We start from the raw sequence: 15154 nt of genomic DNA on the forward strand, positions 1-15154 counted from the left end.
AACCCTCAAATTAACCACTGAGATTTTTCAGTACATAAAGTTTATTTGGTTTGATGATGGATTACAGAAAATTTAAGAACAATGGCCCATGTCAATCCCCCTTAAGATTTAAGATATGTTAGAAGTATGTGGTATTTATTCACACTCTATGATGTAGAGAGACGTGTCAGTGTAGAAACTAGCAGGCCTATGAATATGCCTTGCTCATGTATAATTCAACAGAAAATAAAATGCGCTATGTAAAGCTAAAGCATAAGGTAATGTCACTCACCCACACACTGCACCAAAACGCCTCACTCGCCATTTGGCAAGAGGAGAATTATGCTTTCTCCCCACACATAATGTCAATTCTAGAGTATTATAAGCTAAAAAAATAAAATAAAATCATAAAAGTGGAGGGATCCAGCAAATCCATTAGTGTGTACATACACAAAGGAAAGGAGATTGCATGCTGAAGGTGCTTCCATGCTTGTGGGGAGCCATTGTGTCCCCTCAATAGAAGGGTGAGTAAAGAAGACAAGTTGTCATGACACAAGTATCACTCAGCCTATAAGAAAATGGCCATCCTATCATTTGCAACAACATATATGAACCTATAGGATACCATATAAGTGGAGTAAGCTGGGCACACAGGGCAGCAACAATGAATGATACTGCATGATTGCATTCACATGGGGAGGTCAAGACAGTGGGTGTCACAGACACACAAAGTAGGAGAGTGGTTCCCAGAGCTGGAGTGATTACCAGGTGGGACTGAGATGATGCTGGCTAAAGGTACAAAATTCAGCTAGATAGGAGTGATAAGTTCAAGGTATCTCCTGTACATTTATGGTGACCATAGCTGCAAAATTCTGAGAATCATCCCAGAAATATGTGAGGTAATTCATGCTGATTAGCTAGACTATGACACTCCACAATTCAGAACAATATGCTGCATGTGACAAACACATTTTTATGTCAGTTTTCAAAATTTTAAATCAAGAAAATAAAATATAGACAGCTAATTATATGAGAAGTCATGGAAAAAGTTAAGAGATGTGAAACAAAATATCCAAGGATCTTTGCATATCATTATAAATTTAAAAACACGCAAACACTAAAACCACAAGAGGTTACTAGAGACAGATTGAAACACTTTTTAAAAATCCAAAAGATAAAGAAATTCATCACAATAGAAGCTGGAGAGATGGCTCAGTGGCTGGAAGCGCTGGCCGCTCCTGCAGAGGACCCGGGTTCAGTTCCTAGCACCACAGGGCAGCTCCCAACTAGCTGTAACCCCAGTCCCTGGGATCTGATGCCCTCTTCTGGCCTCCTCAGATACCAAGCATGCATGCAGCACACATATATACATGAAGGCAAACACTCACATAAATTAGAAAAAAATTAAAACAATGTAAGTCTCTTAACTAAATCCAAATGATTAGGAATTCATGAAAAATTGCCTAGCGTCACCAGGAAAATTAAAGAAATCAGTTATTTTGTCATATGATATTGAAAGAATTTTGCAATAATGATAATACTCAGATTTATTAAGTTTTTTTTCTGTGCTAGGGACTGAATCCAGGGTTTCACCCATGCTTGGCAAGTGCTCTACTAAATCCTGAGCCCCTAACATTCAGTTTTAATGAGAAAGTGAGAAAATGACTGCACTTCAGTGGTAATCTGTTAAAACTGTCTTAAAGGGTATATACGACTGAGTTTTCTTTTTACTGCTGTAATTTTATTTTAAGAAAATAATATGCAGTTGCATAGTAAAATATACGTGAAGGTACTGTGTATGAACACATTTGCATGTACACATAGACACATCTTTGCATATATAAGACAGGAGGCCACTTTGTTATTGAAACATGAGAGAGTAACGAAGTGAATTAGAGTACTACTTTTCACTGCACACCTACTGGAAATAACTGTAGATGGGCTGTAACTGACACAAAGAGGCACAGATTACCGACCTATCAAATGTCAGGGGTGTATAGCTGTGGGAAAACTCCTGGAGATACGCTGGGAAAGTTCCCTTTAAGTAGAAAAAACACAAATCCTATTACAAGGCATTTCCATTCCTGGTAGACATTTCACCAAGCTGTATGTGTATATATACTAAGAGACATGTACAAGGATTGTCATGTAGTATCATTTATAATAGATTAAAGTTTGAAATACTGTTCATATTCATTGAGGATATAATGGATAATTAGTAGAACAAACAAACAATAGAAAAACACATGCCAAAATATTCATGGCTTTCCCAAATAGAGTGAAAATGCAAAATAACATTTCTGTATTACATCCACTTTAAAACAAGCTGCATGTGTTGGCACGTGTTTTTAATCCCAGCACTCAGGAGGCCAAGGCAGGCAGATCTCTTTGAGTTTGAGGTCAGCCTGATCCACAGAGCAAGTTCCAGGCCAGCCTGGGCTACTCAGTGAGACCTTGTCTAAAATAGAACCACAATAAGCATCCAAACAAACAAACACTGAACAACAACAAATTAAACAGAAGGATGGCCCTTAGGGATTAAAACACAGGTGCTAACACTATAAATAACACATAGTATGATCATAAAAGTCAAGGGCAGAAGATGTCAAAAACATGCACTGGAGAAAAAATACTTGGTTTAGTGTTTACAAGACTCTAAATTCAGTCCCCAGCCACACACACACACACACACACACACACACACACACACACACACACCCATATACACACATGAGCCTTTTCAATAAATGTGGTTAAGGAACTGAATAACCACACATACCAGAATAAAACTAGGTCCTTATCTCTCACCGTGTATAGTGTAAGATTTGAGACCTAGAAACTGGGAAGCAAGGAGAGAGAGAGAGAGAGAGAGAGAGAGAGAGAGAGAGAGAGAGAGAGAGAGGACTTTACAGCTCATGAAATAATTGCAAGGTATAGCAGATGTATTGTCTGAAATGAAAAGGCTTCTTCATAGCAAAGGAAACAATCCCCAGAATGAAGACACAGAAAGTGACTTGTTGTCAACAATGCATCCGGCAAGGGATTACTATCTTAGACACACTGGAAAGAACTCACAGATGTGGGCACTAGGAAGTTAGCTCAGTCTGACCACAAACACAGGGGATGAAGGGAAATAACACTGCTGATGGGAAGGTAAGCCTGGTGCTGCCACCATGGAAGTTGCTGTTGGAGCCTCCTCAGCAGTGAAAAGTGGACTGTCAGACCAGCTATACCATTCCAGAGCACATTCCTGGCGGGGGTCTAAGTCAGATGCTACAGAGACCGGCATATCCATGTTTATTATTGTATGACTAGCCACAATAACCATAATATGGAACCAGCCTAGATGTTCATCAGCAGACAAATGGAAAAAGATATGTGGCGCATGTACACAGTGGAGAGAAGAAAGAAATCATGTCACTTGCAGGTATCTTGCTGAATGAAATAAATGAGACTCAGGAAGACATGTTTCCTCCTATATGTAGACTCTAAATTTAAATATTTATATCCAACATATACATGGCACAAATATATATAGGACATGAATATAGAAGGGGGATTTGGGAGCTGGAAGGAGACCAATGTAAAATAAAAAAATTATTTCTGACAAATAAGAACAAAATACAATTTTTGAAATTAGGGTCACAACATGTGGGGAGACAGGAGGGCACTTTGGGAGCTGCAGTGTCTGCCTTTTCAATTTGAGTGGTGTGTATATGTGTGTGTGTGTGTGTGTGTGTGTGTGTGTGTGTGTGTGTGTGTGGTTTTTCTAGACAGGGTTTCTCTGTGTAGCTTTGCGCCTGTCCTGGAACTCACTTTGTAGCCCAGGCTGGCCTTGAACTCACAGAGATCTGCCTGCCTCTGCCTCCCGAGTGCTGAGATTAAAGGTGTGTGCCACCACCTCTCAGTTTCTAATCATATTTTTATACTGTATAAATTTTAGTGTCTATCATAATTCACAATTTCAAATAGTGAAAACCATTAAAAGATATTCTAATTTTTATGAAACCACACAATATGAATGAATGTTTGCATATAAAATTATACCCACAACTACAAATATGCATGTGAATATACAGAATACACCTGTGTTATTTATATTTATATTTATTAAAATAATAAAATGATAAAAGCAAATTTAACACTCAACAAGTAAGAAACAAGCAACCTAATTGCAAATAGGCAATGGAATAAGATATCTATCTGTGTGTGTTTGTGTGTGTATGCATGTGTATCTGTGTGTGCATGCGTGCATATGTGTATGTGTGTGTATATATATCCAACAAGCATGAAGAAGCTCTGCATCCCTGGTCATTTGGAAAATGACAATCAGAAGCCTGGCGAAAGCACACTGGCCGGCCAACAAGAGGAGCACGCAGAGGTCGACGTAACAGTAAGGACGAGGAGAGGCTCAGGCCCTGTCACTGGGATATAAACTGATCCAGCTGTGCCCAGCTGGCAAAGTGCCTTTGGAGAAAGCACTAGGACCTGAGTTAAGATCCCCAGCACCACAGAAAACTCAGTCTAGCCAATGGGTGAGCTCCAGGTTCAGTGAGAAACTGTCTCAAAAATAATGTAGAGGGGAACATGTGAGATCAACCTCTGGCCTCCACACACATGTGCATGTCCACCCATCCACACACATGTGCATATTCATCCATCCACACACATCCACACCCAGATACTAATGATGCAACTGTGGAAATAGTACAGTAGTATGATAGTTTGGTTTTTTGTTTTTTTTGTTTTTTTTTTTTTTTTTAAATAAAACATGGAATCGCTCCTTAGTGCATGAGCTGGCTGTTTGGAACCTGGGGCTTACACAGGGACACTTTGCTCAGCCTGGAAGGAGGGGACTGGACCTGCCTTTTCTGAATCCACCAGGTTTAAATGAATCCCCAGGGGAGTCTTGGCCCTGGAGGAGATGGGAATGGAGGGGAGGGGATGGGGGAAGGTGGGAATGGGGGCGGGAGGGGGGAGGACAGGGGAACCTATGGCTGATGTGTAAAATGAAAACACAAATATAATAATAATAATAATAATAATAATAATAATAATAATAAAAAAACATGGGATCGCTATATTATCTAGAAATTTTACTTCTGAGTATACACTATACACAAAAGACTTAAAAGTAGAGATTTGAACAGGCAGTTGTACACTAAGGGTCTGAGTGCCTTATTCACAATAGTCTTTTTTGTAAAAAAGAAAATGATGCCAAGTGACTGTCAATCACCAAATGGATAAATAAGAGACCCGTACAGAAGTCTGAAACTTGGTATCTCAAGTACTTCTGTACAAAATCTTGGTACTCCTATATAAAAGCCCATTCAGAACAGTTAAAAAAACAAAAAACAAAAAAACCTTAATAAGCCCTGAAAGTACTGGGAGAAACCTGGGGAAAGATTTCCAGACACTGCCACAATGATTTTTTTCCTCCACCCCCACAAAAACAGGAAGCAAAAGCAAGAACTGAAGTTGGATTACATCAAGTTAAAAGCACTGCATTACAAAGGAAGCAATCTGCCAAGTGGAGACAACCTACAGAGAGGTGGGAAATACTGACTAACGTTTGTCTGATAAGTGACTAATATCCAGGATATATAAGAAACTGAAAGAGCAGCAAAATATATTATCAATAAAAATGAGCAAGTGATTGAATACATACTCCTCAAAAAGTGAATATATGAAAAGGTACTCAATGTCATTAAACATGAGGGAAATGCAAACTATTACCATCTGTCAGTTAGAATGACTGTTAGCAAAAATCCAAACAGTGAATTTTACAGAGGGTTCAAAAAAGATTCACTGTTGTGTGTTCTTGGAGGAAATGTAAATGAGCATAGCTACTATGGCTAAAAGCACAGAGGCTCCTCAAAAACTAAAAAATTCCATCAAACTGGAATATGTCAGTGATGTTAATATTAACTGTCAAGTTGACAGCAAGAATCACCTGGGACATGGCCCAGTAAGCGGGTGGAGGATTACCTTCGTCTGCTGACTGAGGCAGGAAGTCCTGCCCACTGTGATAGCTCCACTCTCTAGCAGCCATCCTGGGTGGGGAGCCGGAGCTGAGCAGCAAGCCTGCAGTCTTCTTCCTCTGCTTCCTGACTGCACTGCGGCCTGACCTCACACTGCCTTGATTCCGACATGACAGGCTGTAGAGCCTTGAACTGTGAACCGAACGCATAGACGGTGGGTGTCTCCTCTAAGCTCCCTTTGTCGGAGCATTTCATCACAGCACCAGGAAATAAACTAAGTCGGCATCCAAAGGTTGCCCGGGGTTATAGCCACAGGAAATGACATCACCGTACCAAAGAGATACCTGTGTGCCAATGTTTATGGCAGCGATATGCAGAGTAGCTAACATATGCATCTGCCTAGGTGCCCAGATAATGTGATATATACACAACGGAGTTTATTCAGCCACAGAGAAAAATGAAATCTCAACATTTGCAGCAGAATGAACGACAGTGCAAGGCATTACTAAGACCGACAAGCTTGTCAGAGACAAACCAGTGCCCCCATCATCCATCTCACATGTGGGAGCTAAAAACAATGTTGACCAGTGAGTACAATAGTAATTACTACAGATTTGGGGTGGGGAAAATGGACAGAGACTAGGAAAACCATGGTTGGATTAATGTGCATTGTAGATGTGTAGAAGAATCACAATGAACCCTGTTAAGATGTACAATTGTAAGTCTTTTTAAAAATATTTTTATTTTATAATTAATTTAATTTTACATATCAGCCACGGATTCCCCTGTCCTCCCTCCTCTCACCCCCCACCTTTCCCCCCCAATCCACCCCCCATTCTCACCTCCTCCAAGGCAAGGTCTCACCTGGGGATTTAGCCCAGACTGGTAGATTCAGTTGAGGCAGGTTCAGTCCCCTCCTCCCTGCACCAAGGTTGAGCAAAGTGTCTCAGCATAGGCCCTAGGTTCCAAAAAGCCAGCTCAAGCACCAAGGACAGGTCCTGGTCCTACTCTCTGGGAGCCTCCTAAACAGTTCGAGCTTGAACAATTTGTAAGTCTTAACAAAGACTTTTAAAAGCACCTATAAGCTGGATGAATATAATTAATGACAATGCATTGTACAACTCGACTAAGGCTCTATCATCCCTCCCTCATTTCCTCCCTCATTTCCTCCCTCCCTCTTTCCCCCCTTCTTCTTCCCCTTCCTCCCCAACCCAGGCAGAATTTTGTTCTTAGCGCAGGGCTGTCTTGAGCTCATGACCCCCATCCTTCTTCCTCCTGAGTGCTGCTGTTACAGGCATCACCACCATACCTGGCTGCAAAAGCAGATTCTGAATGTATCCATCACAAAACAATGAAAAATTTAAGGTCATGGATATATTAATTATCCCATGTTGGTTAATATCCACTACACAATATAAGTGTGTGCAAATATTAACAAAAATTAATTTTAAAAGAATCTAAACACAAAAAATTTGAGATGCACAATGTAGCATAACAGCTTTCATAAAATAACAAAACTCTTGATACCAACCAACAACATGGATAGAATGTGAAGACATTATTGTAGTGGGTTCTTCTCTCCAGGTGCCACCAAGCCCCTGCGGTCATACAACCCACGTATAAAATAATCACTCAGATGCTTATATTACTTATAAACTGTATGGCCATGGCAGGCTTCTTGTTATCTACTTCTTCTAGCTTAAATTAACCCATTTCTATTAATCTATAAATTGCCACGTGGCTCGTGGCTTACTGGTGCCTTACATCTTCCTTGTCATGGTGGCTGGCGGCTTCTCCATCCAGTCTTCCACTTCCCACAATTCTCCTCTTCCTTGTCCCGCCTACCCTATCCTTCCTGCCTGGCTACTGGCCAATCAGCACTTTATTTATTTTAACCAATCAGAGCAACACATTTGACATACAGAACATCCCACAGCACATTATGTTAAAGGAAGTGAGCCAGACACACATGTAATTATTATACAATTGCAATTATGTAAGGGTTGCTACTTGATGCTTGGGAGAATAAAGAATAGGAAGTTATCTAGATATGGAGTTTCAGTTGAGATGCAGAGGAGACCTGGAGATGAACTGTGTAATGGCTAGAGAGCAGTGTGCATGTACTTAATGTGCCTTAGGTACTATATACCAACAGTCATTAAAATGGTAAGTTTTACCAAAACAAAGAAAGTAGTAGTATTTTGATTATCACATCTGCCCCCCCATCTCTATCCCTTTCCCCCCACCTCTCTTTTTGCAGTACTGGAATTGAACTAGGCCTTCACACTTGCTAGAATTTTTGTGTTTTCTGCTTTTTGTAAAATGCACAAGAGGCCAGCCAAATGGCTCAGCTGGTAAAGGCACTTATCACCATACTTGACTTGGGAACCCATATGGTGGAAAGAGTCAAGTTTTGATTGGATTCAAGGCTCACTCCATGAGTTAGAACATGGCACTGATAAAGTGGCCAAGAACCTCAGATTATGTAGGTCATGGGCCCTAGGGGAAAATCTACTACTGTTCTGCTGAATGCACATAGCAATGAAATGACTCCTAATGATGAACTGCTACAGCCTTGGATCAGTGCATTGCTCAGCCCTCATTAGAGAAACTTCCTGCAGTAGATATAATTAGTATGGAGACCTATACTGAGCAATGTGAAGAGAACGAGAGACATTGGAGAACTCAACTCTAAATGGGATATTCTGTCAATCCTTGCTCCCGGCCAGACTCAGGGATCTATCTGTGACAGGAAGTGGAAAGATTGTAAACACCAAAGGTGGTAGATGGCTCCAAGGAAGCAGTGCTTCCAGACATGACAGGGCTGGTACACATAGGAACTCAGACTGTGACAGCACACACAGGGCCTATACAGGCTCAAACAGACAACATCTCAGCCCTGAGAGGGTGCATGGACACAAAGTCCCACCCCTAACCAAGAAGCTATCTGCAATTGCTATCTGCTGGGAGAGGAAAAATCAGTTTTGTCTAACAGAATGCTACTGAGTGTAACACACCTGAGGTCAGCCCCTTTGCACAGGAGGCACTGGCTAATACAAAATGGACTCCATTATTTTTGTGCACTTTTTGTTTTTTTTTTTTTTAACCAGGTTTTTTGTTGTTTGTTTTTTTTTTGTTTTTGTTTTTTCTCTTTGAGAGTTGAGTAGGTAGAAAGATAGGGAGGATCCTGGAGGAGTTGAGAGAGGGGAAGAACAGGATCAAAATAGATAGAATGAAAATGTTCTAATGTAAGACAAAACAAATGGGAAAATATTTCAGACACAGTACAGGCTGGTGAAACTCAACTTCCTATCCAGTGAAGTATGTGGCTAGAACATTTAGGAACTCTCAATTATTTTTGAAAGCCATAAAGATGTGGTATCACACTCTTAAATCCCAGAAGCGCTGCACTTCAGATGTGAAGAAACCCTATTTTGTAGAAGTTTTTTTCTAGGTTTTATAACATTAAAGGCACAATATAGATGAAATAGTATAAAAATTAGGACACGCCTGCAACCTCAGTCAGGCTGGTGGCTTCTGGAATCCCCTTGGCTGTGAGGGATTGATATTGCCGGGATGAGCAGCCCATCCCAAGGTTATAGATCTGTGAAAAGGCATCTTAAAGTTCAAGTTGCTGAATAAACTCTGCAGACTACTTGGTCTATTTTATGTTACTTTTTCATTTTATTTTATTCTGCTCCTACCTGACAATGCTTTTTTTTTTTCAATTTTCTACACTAATAGAGCTTTAAAGTAGAGAAAGCTCAAGAATTCTAATGTATTGTTATGACAGCAAACAATTTCACAGCAGTATTCCTTTCAACATTTGGGGATTGTGTCTGTTGGCTAAAAATGTGCAGTTTGTAAAGTTGAGCTATTTGGAACTTGCACACCCTAGAAGTTTATTTAACTTTGTCAATGACATTATCACATAAGCCAAAGCAGCTGTTACCAAGACTGGCCACCGTCAAGATGGAGAGGGCATTTATAGTTGATGCCCAAGTCTCCGATTCTACTCATGTCTCCTAATCCTGCTCACTCCTTACATGTTCTGAAAAAATCCACTTCATGAGTGAACTTAATATAAATAAGAGAGTGTAATAAAGCCCCCTTTCAGTTTCTCTGTGTTCTCCCTGTGCTTCTTGCTCCTATTTCTCTATCATCTCTCCCATTTCTTCATCCCTCTGGAATCAGCTTCATCCCATTCCACCCTCGTCTGCTGTGTCTGGGTGGGAATGGGAGGAAAAATTAGAAAAGACAGACCACATAATGAAGAGCACATGCTGGCTATTTGTGGAGCAGTGAGGAGCAATGTACATGGCCTATCAGGCTAGGCGAAAGGAGAGTCCTCACCAAGGCTCAGTGGCTACAGTCCCAATGCTCTCTTCGAATTCTCACATCTTGGTATCTTTTGAGATGATCATAGTAACAAGTTGAATATTTATTTTAAAATTATATGTGACTGATAAAACTTGTTACTCTATCATCTTTTTGTATACATTAGCCATCAATACAATTGATTTGTATCAATTGTCAAAATATACACCCTTATACATGCAAACATGATCAAAACAGTTCCCTTAAACATAGGGGCAGGAGAGGTGGTGACAAGCAGTGGCTGGGTTAGGAGGAGGTGAGACCTGGGCTGTTTCACAGTTTTTGATAACAATCATCAGTGCTGTCTTTTCTCTGCTACCCTAAGTAACAGGAAATAGCCCCAATTACAGATAACATCAAAGCAGAAACAGAGTAGGTTAATGCTTCACCTCAGAATGTTAAAAAAAAAAACAACAAAAAACTAACACACACACTTTAAAAAAGAAGGACTTGGATGGGGCACTGTCAATGTGCCTCAACACTAATTATTAGAAGTTCATTATTTACTCCAGTTCAGATCTTTTCTTAGCTAGCAGCAGCAGTGGACATGACCTTTTCAAATTATTAAAGGTTTCCATGCTGATGTATATTTCAGGAGATAAACTTTGAAATCTTTTAAAAGTCAATTTCTAAGAGTATAAGGACAGGTCTTCAAAAGAGATGTGTGTTGAATAAATTATTCACTAGGCCAGAATTAGTTTGGTATTTTTATTTTTCTATAACTAAGCAATGAACTAAAAACTGAAAGAATGTTTTAAGCTAAATTCTACAATTGAAATTACATAGCTTATATAACAAACACATTGCATATTGTATATAACATACAGTGTACCTATATCTTATATACTATATAAATTCATATTAATGTATTATTCAAAATGCCAAATGTAGACAAAACAAATCTCTAAGGGATGCAAGTTATAAAACAGGTAAAATCAATTTAATCATCTCAGCTTAAAATGTATTTTAGAAAAATGTATAGTCTTCATGAATTCCACCTTTGAAAGTTACTCACCAAAATTTATTTCTGAGGCTAGAAGAATGTCTCAGTGGTTAAGAGCACTGGCTGCTCTTCCAAAGGACCTGGGTTCAATTCCCAGAACCCACATGGAGACTCACACCGTCCATAACTCCAGTTCCAGGGGATATGATGCCTTCTTCTGGCCTCCAAGGGCACCAGGTACACCCGTGGTGCACAGACATACATGCACTCATAAACACATAAAATAAATAAATAAAATTTATTTGCAATCTGTGTTAGTGTTCCCTAACTATAATAAATCCCTGAGATAATCAACTTGTCATTTTGGAGTTTCAGTCCTTTTACTGATGGAACATAGGGTGGAGAAAACTATCCACCTTATGGCTGGAAGTGAAAAGCTTGGGGGTCTCACAATCCACATCAACAGCAAGCCTTCAATCACCTGCAGCATTCTTCAGGTGACCTTTCCCCAGGACCACCTCTTAGAGATTCCATAGCATCCCAGAAATACCAATCTGAGGACCAAACATATAACTCAAGGCATTTCAGATCTACCCTACACAACTCTAAAATCTCTGGGGTCATTTAGGGCCATATACAGAATAGCATATTATTTTTTAGTTACCTAACACTATATTCCTAGCTCAAGTGAAAGATAATTCTCTGCCTTCTTTTAGGCTAATGCCATGCTTTTACCACTTGTGTGGGTTTTGTTGATAGCAGAGTGCTGAAGGGTTGTCTGCAGTGTACCTGATGGAGAGTATAAGGATTGCTACAAGCTTCTGTCAGGAATTTATCATATAGTTCTCTTAGCCATGAGTTCATCAACCATATATGCTTAATAAGGTGTCTTTACAGAGAAACACAATAAAAACAAGGTTATATTTTGATTAGTTGAAAAAAATTACAAGGCCAGTCTTCCAGAAATCTAGACCTCAGGGCCCTGGTTCAACACAACATTTGCTGATTCAGCACTTGTGATGCCTTTAGGATGCATCTACCACAACTAGCAGGAATGAAGATGAGGCTATAAGCCATACTTCACTATTGGTAATTTCTTTATTATATTTTATTGTTTGTCTTGTTTCAAGAATATAAAAAAGAAACTAAGATTAACCTCCAGTGTTTCTTCAATGTTGGTTACATCAACTTTTCTAAGTCTCTGGAAATTTAACTAGCTGACAACAAAATGAGATGCCACAGCCCATGAATCTCCTGGACCTCCACCTGCCTTGGTTTGGTGCAGAGTTTATAAGAAGGCATTGTGGTGATAAGTATTGGCTAACAGACATCTCAAGGCTCCTGTGGAATATTCCAGTTCTGTTAACATCTAACCTGAGATTCAGGTTATATGAATGAGCAGATGGCTGTATATGTCCTGTAGGCTATTGAATAGCAGATTTTTGGCTATTTCCAGTCTATACTTTCTTTTTTGGTTAGAATCCTTAAAATGAAACTAGAGGAGGAGGAATCTGAGTCTTTGTTCAAAGACTTTCCCTGGTTCCCACCTGATCTAAGCATTGATATCAGCACCAAGCTGTTCTCATTAGGGCTCCAGTGTGTTGCCATTCTCTTGGTATGGCACAAAAGAAAAGGTACAGACCTGGGATTAATTTCTAGCTACATCTTCTCAAAACCATAAAACCATTGGCTCACTACTTACTGCTTAGGTCCCTTCTGTGCTTAACTGCATGGACAGGTGGTCAAAGCTGGACAGCACCCATGGAAGGCTCTGGCACAGCACTCTGCTCCAGAGGTTACAAACTCCAGGGCTGGACTGAGCCTTATTCTTATGGTAGCTGCTTAGTGTCTGCTTTGTCATTAGGGACTAAGGATTTGCTTTGTTTGTTTGTTTGTTTGTTTGTTTGTTTGTTTGTTTTGAGCTGAGAATCAAATCCAGGGCCTTGCGCTTGCTAGGCAAGTGCTCTACCACTGAGCTAAATCCCCAACCCGATTTGCTTTATTTTAAGACAGAGTCTTTCTGTGTAGCTCAGGCTGTTCTTGAATTCCTGCTCCTCCAGCCTCAGCCTCCTGTGTGGAGATTAGAGGGGAATATCGCCACACCCATTTGAGGACAATGATTTTTTGAAGTTGAGAATCCTGAAGATCACATATCAGTGCCCAGAAAACTTATAAACAAAGCAATTTTCTACTTTCACTTTAAGAATTTCAAGTGGCCCCTGGACAGACAGCAGCCTGTTTTCAAAGGTATACAGCCTTTTAGGTAGAGCTGGGACATGTGGAGAACTGAGGAGTCAATGGCTGCTCCCAGAGAACAAATCTCTCATTCAAACAGATGAATGATGAGCCACGTCCAGATCAGAAAGCTGTGCTTCTGTCATATTTAGAAAGTTAGAAATGTTCAGGATTTCATTAGAAAGTCCTATGTCCACATGGGGAGATGACATGAAGAAAAGAAGAGGCCTTTAGTATCTCCAAGAAAGGGGAGGTGTTTTTGTTTGTTTGTTTTGTTTTTTGTTGCTTTGATTTGTTTATTAGTGTAGCCCAAGTTCTCAGGAGGGTGGTGTGTATTTGGAGAGTACTGTGGTGACACTGTGTCCCCCAATATATTGTTCACCCTAATAAACTTATCTGGGGTCAGAGGACAGTAGACATAGAGGCCAGAAAATGGTGGCACTCACACCTTTAATCCTGTCACTTGGCAGGCACGGATCTGTCTGGATCTCTGTGGGTTCAAGGCCACACTGGAAAACAGAGCCAGGCAGTGGTGGCACATGCCTTAAATTACAACACTAGTTAACCACGGACAGGAAGTGTCAGAGCCAGGCAGGAAGAGGAAGTGATGCAGCTGGACAGAGAGAGCAAATCAGATGGCAGAACAACAAGTCATATAGGCGTGGGTAAACAGGAAGTAGCTCGCCTTTGGAAGCTGTGGGGTTGGCAAGGTGAGGTTAGCTGTGGCTTTCCCTATTTCCCTGATCTCTCAGGTTTTCACCCCTATATCTGGCTCCATGTTTTTTATTAACAAGACCATTTAACACTTTGTCTACAGAGTATCATTAGAATATTATTAATAAATAGATCAGCAAGGTTTTGGCAAGCATGTTGTATATATAGTCTAGCATGGTATTGACTATACAATGATTGAATATGTTCTTGGCTGGTAAACATAGATTTGTGCTCTAACTTATTAATAATGTCCCAGAATCTCATCTTATATAGGCACACTTTACAAGGTAAATTTTAATATGTTATTCTTTCTCTTTAAAATTATCCATGGGCTGGAGAGATGGCTCAGAGGTTAAGAGCACCAACTGCTCTTCCAGAGGTCCTGAGTTCAATTCCCAGCAACCACATGGTGGCTCACAACCATCTGTAATGAGATCTGGCGCCCTCTTCTGTATACATAATAAATAAATCTTTTTTAAAAAGATTTAAAAAAAAAAAAAAGCTCTTTAAAATTATCCATTTATTTCTCCCTTGCAACACAGGGTGCCATGACTTGAGTGGATGAGGAGGGGAAATGAAATCAGATATTTTTAAGCAGGAGATAAACTTTTGGTTTAAAATTGGTTTGAATACATCAAATGGAATGAAAAGGAAAGAAATTTGAAGGCTGGAAGAAGTTGGAAGACAACGAGGCAGAAGGTGTATTTGACAATGTTTTCATATACCACATTTCTCCCTTGTATACGCTATTTCTATGTGAGGAAAGAATACCTGAATTCCTCCTGCTCTGTAACAGGAATGGGGGCTCAGCAAAGTTAATGATCATTATGTCCTGTTGAGGTAGGGCATCAGAAGTAAACACAATCTCAGGCACAGAGAGCGAGCCTGCAATGTTTTGAGAATTTGAATAGAGTAGTTTAGCTAG

General features: G+C 40.0%; 1 protein-coding gene across 1 annotated transcript in view; it reads right to left on the reverse strand.

The window, feature by feature from the left end:
- Positions 1-15154, reverse strand: part of Ccdc146 (coiled-coil domain containing 146) — a 167843-nt gene that overhangs the window by 101313 nt on the left and 51376 nt on the right. The window lies entirely within an intron of this gene.

The sequence above is a fragment of the Onychomys torridus genome, chromosome 3, assembly GCF_903995425.1.
Source record: "Onychomys torridus chromosome 3, mOncTor1.1, whole genome shotgun sequence".
In the NCBI taxonomy this organism is placed as follows: Eukaryota; Metazoa; Chordata; class Mammalia; order Rodentia; family Cricetidae; genus Onychomys; species Onychomys torridus.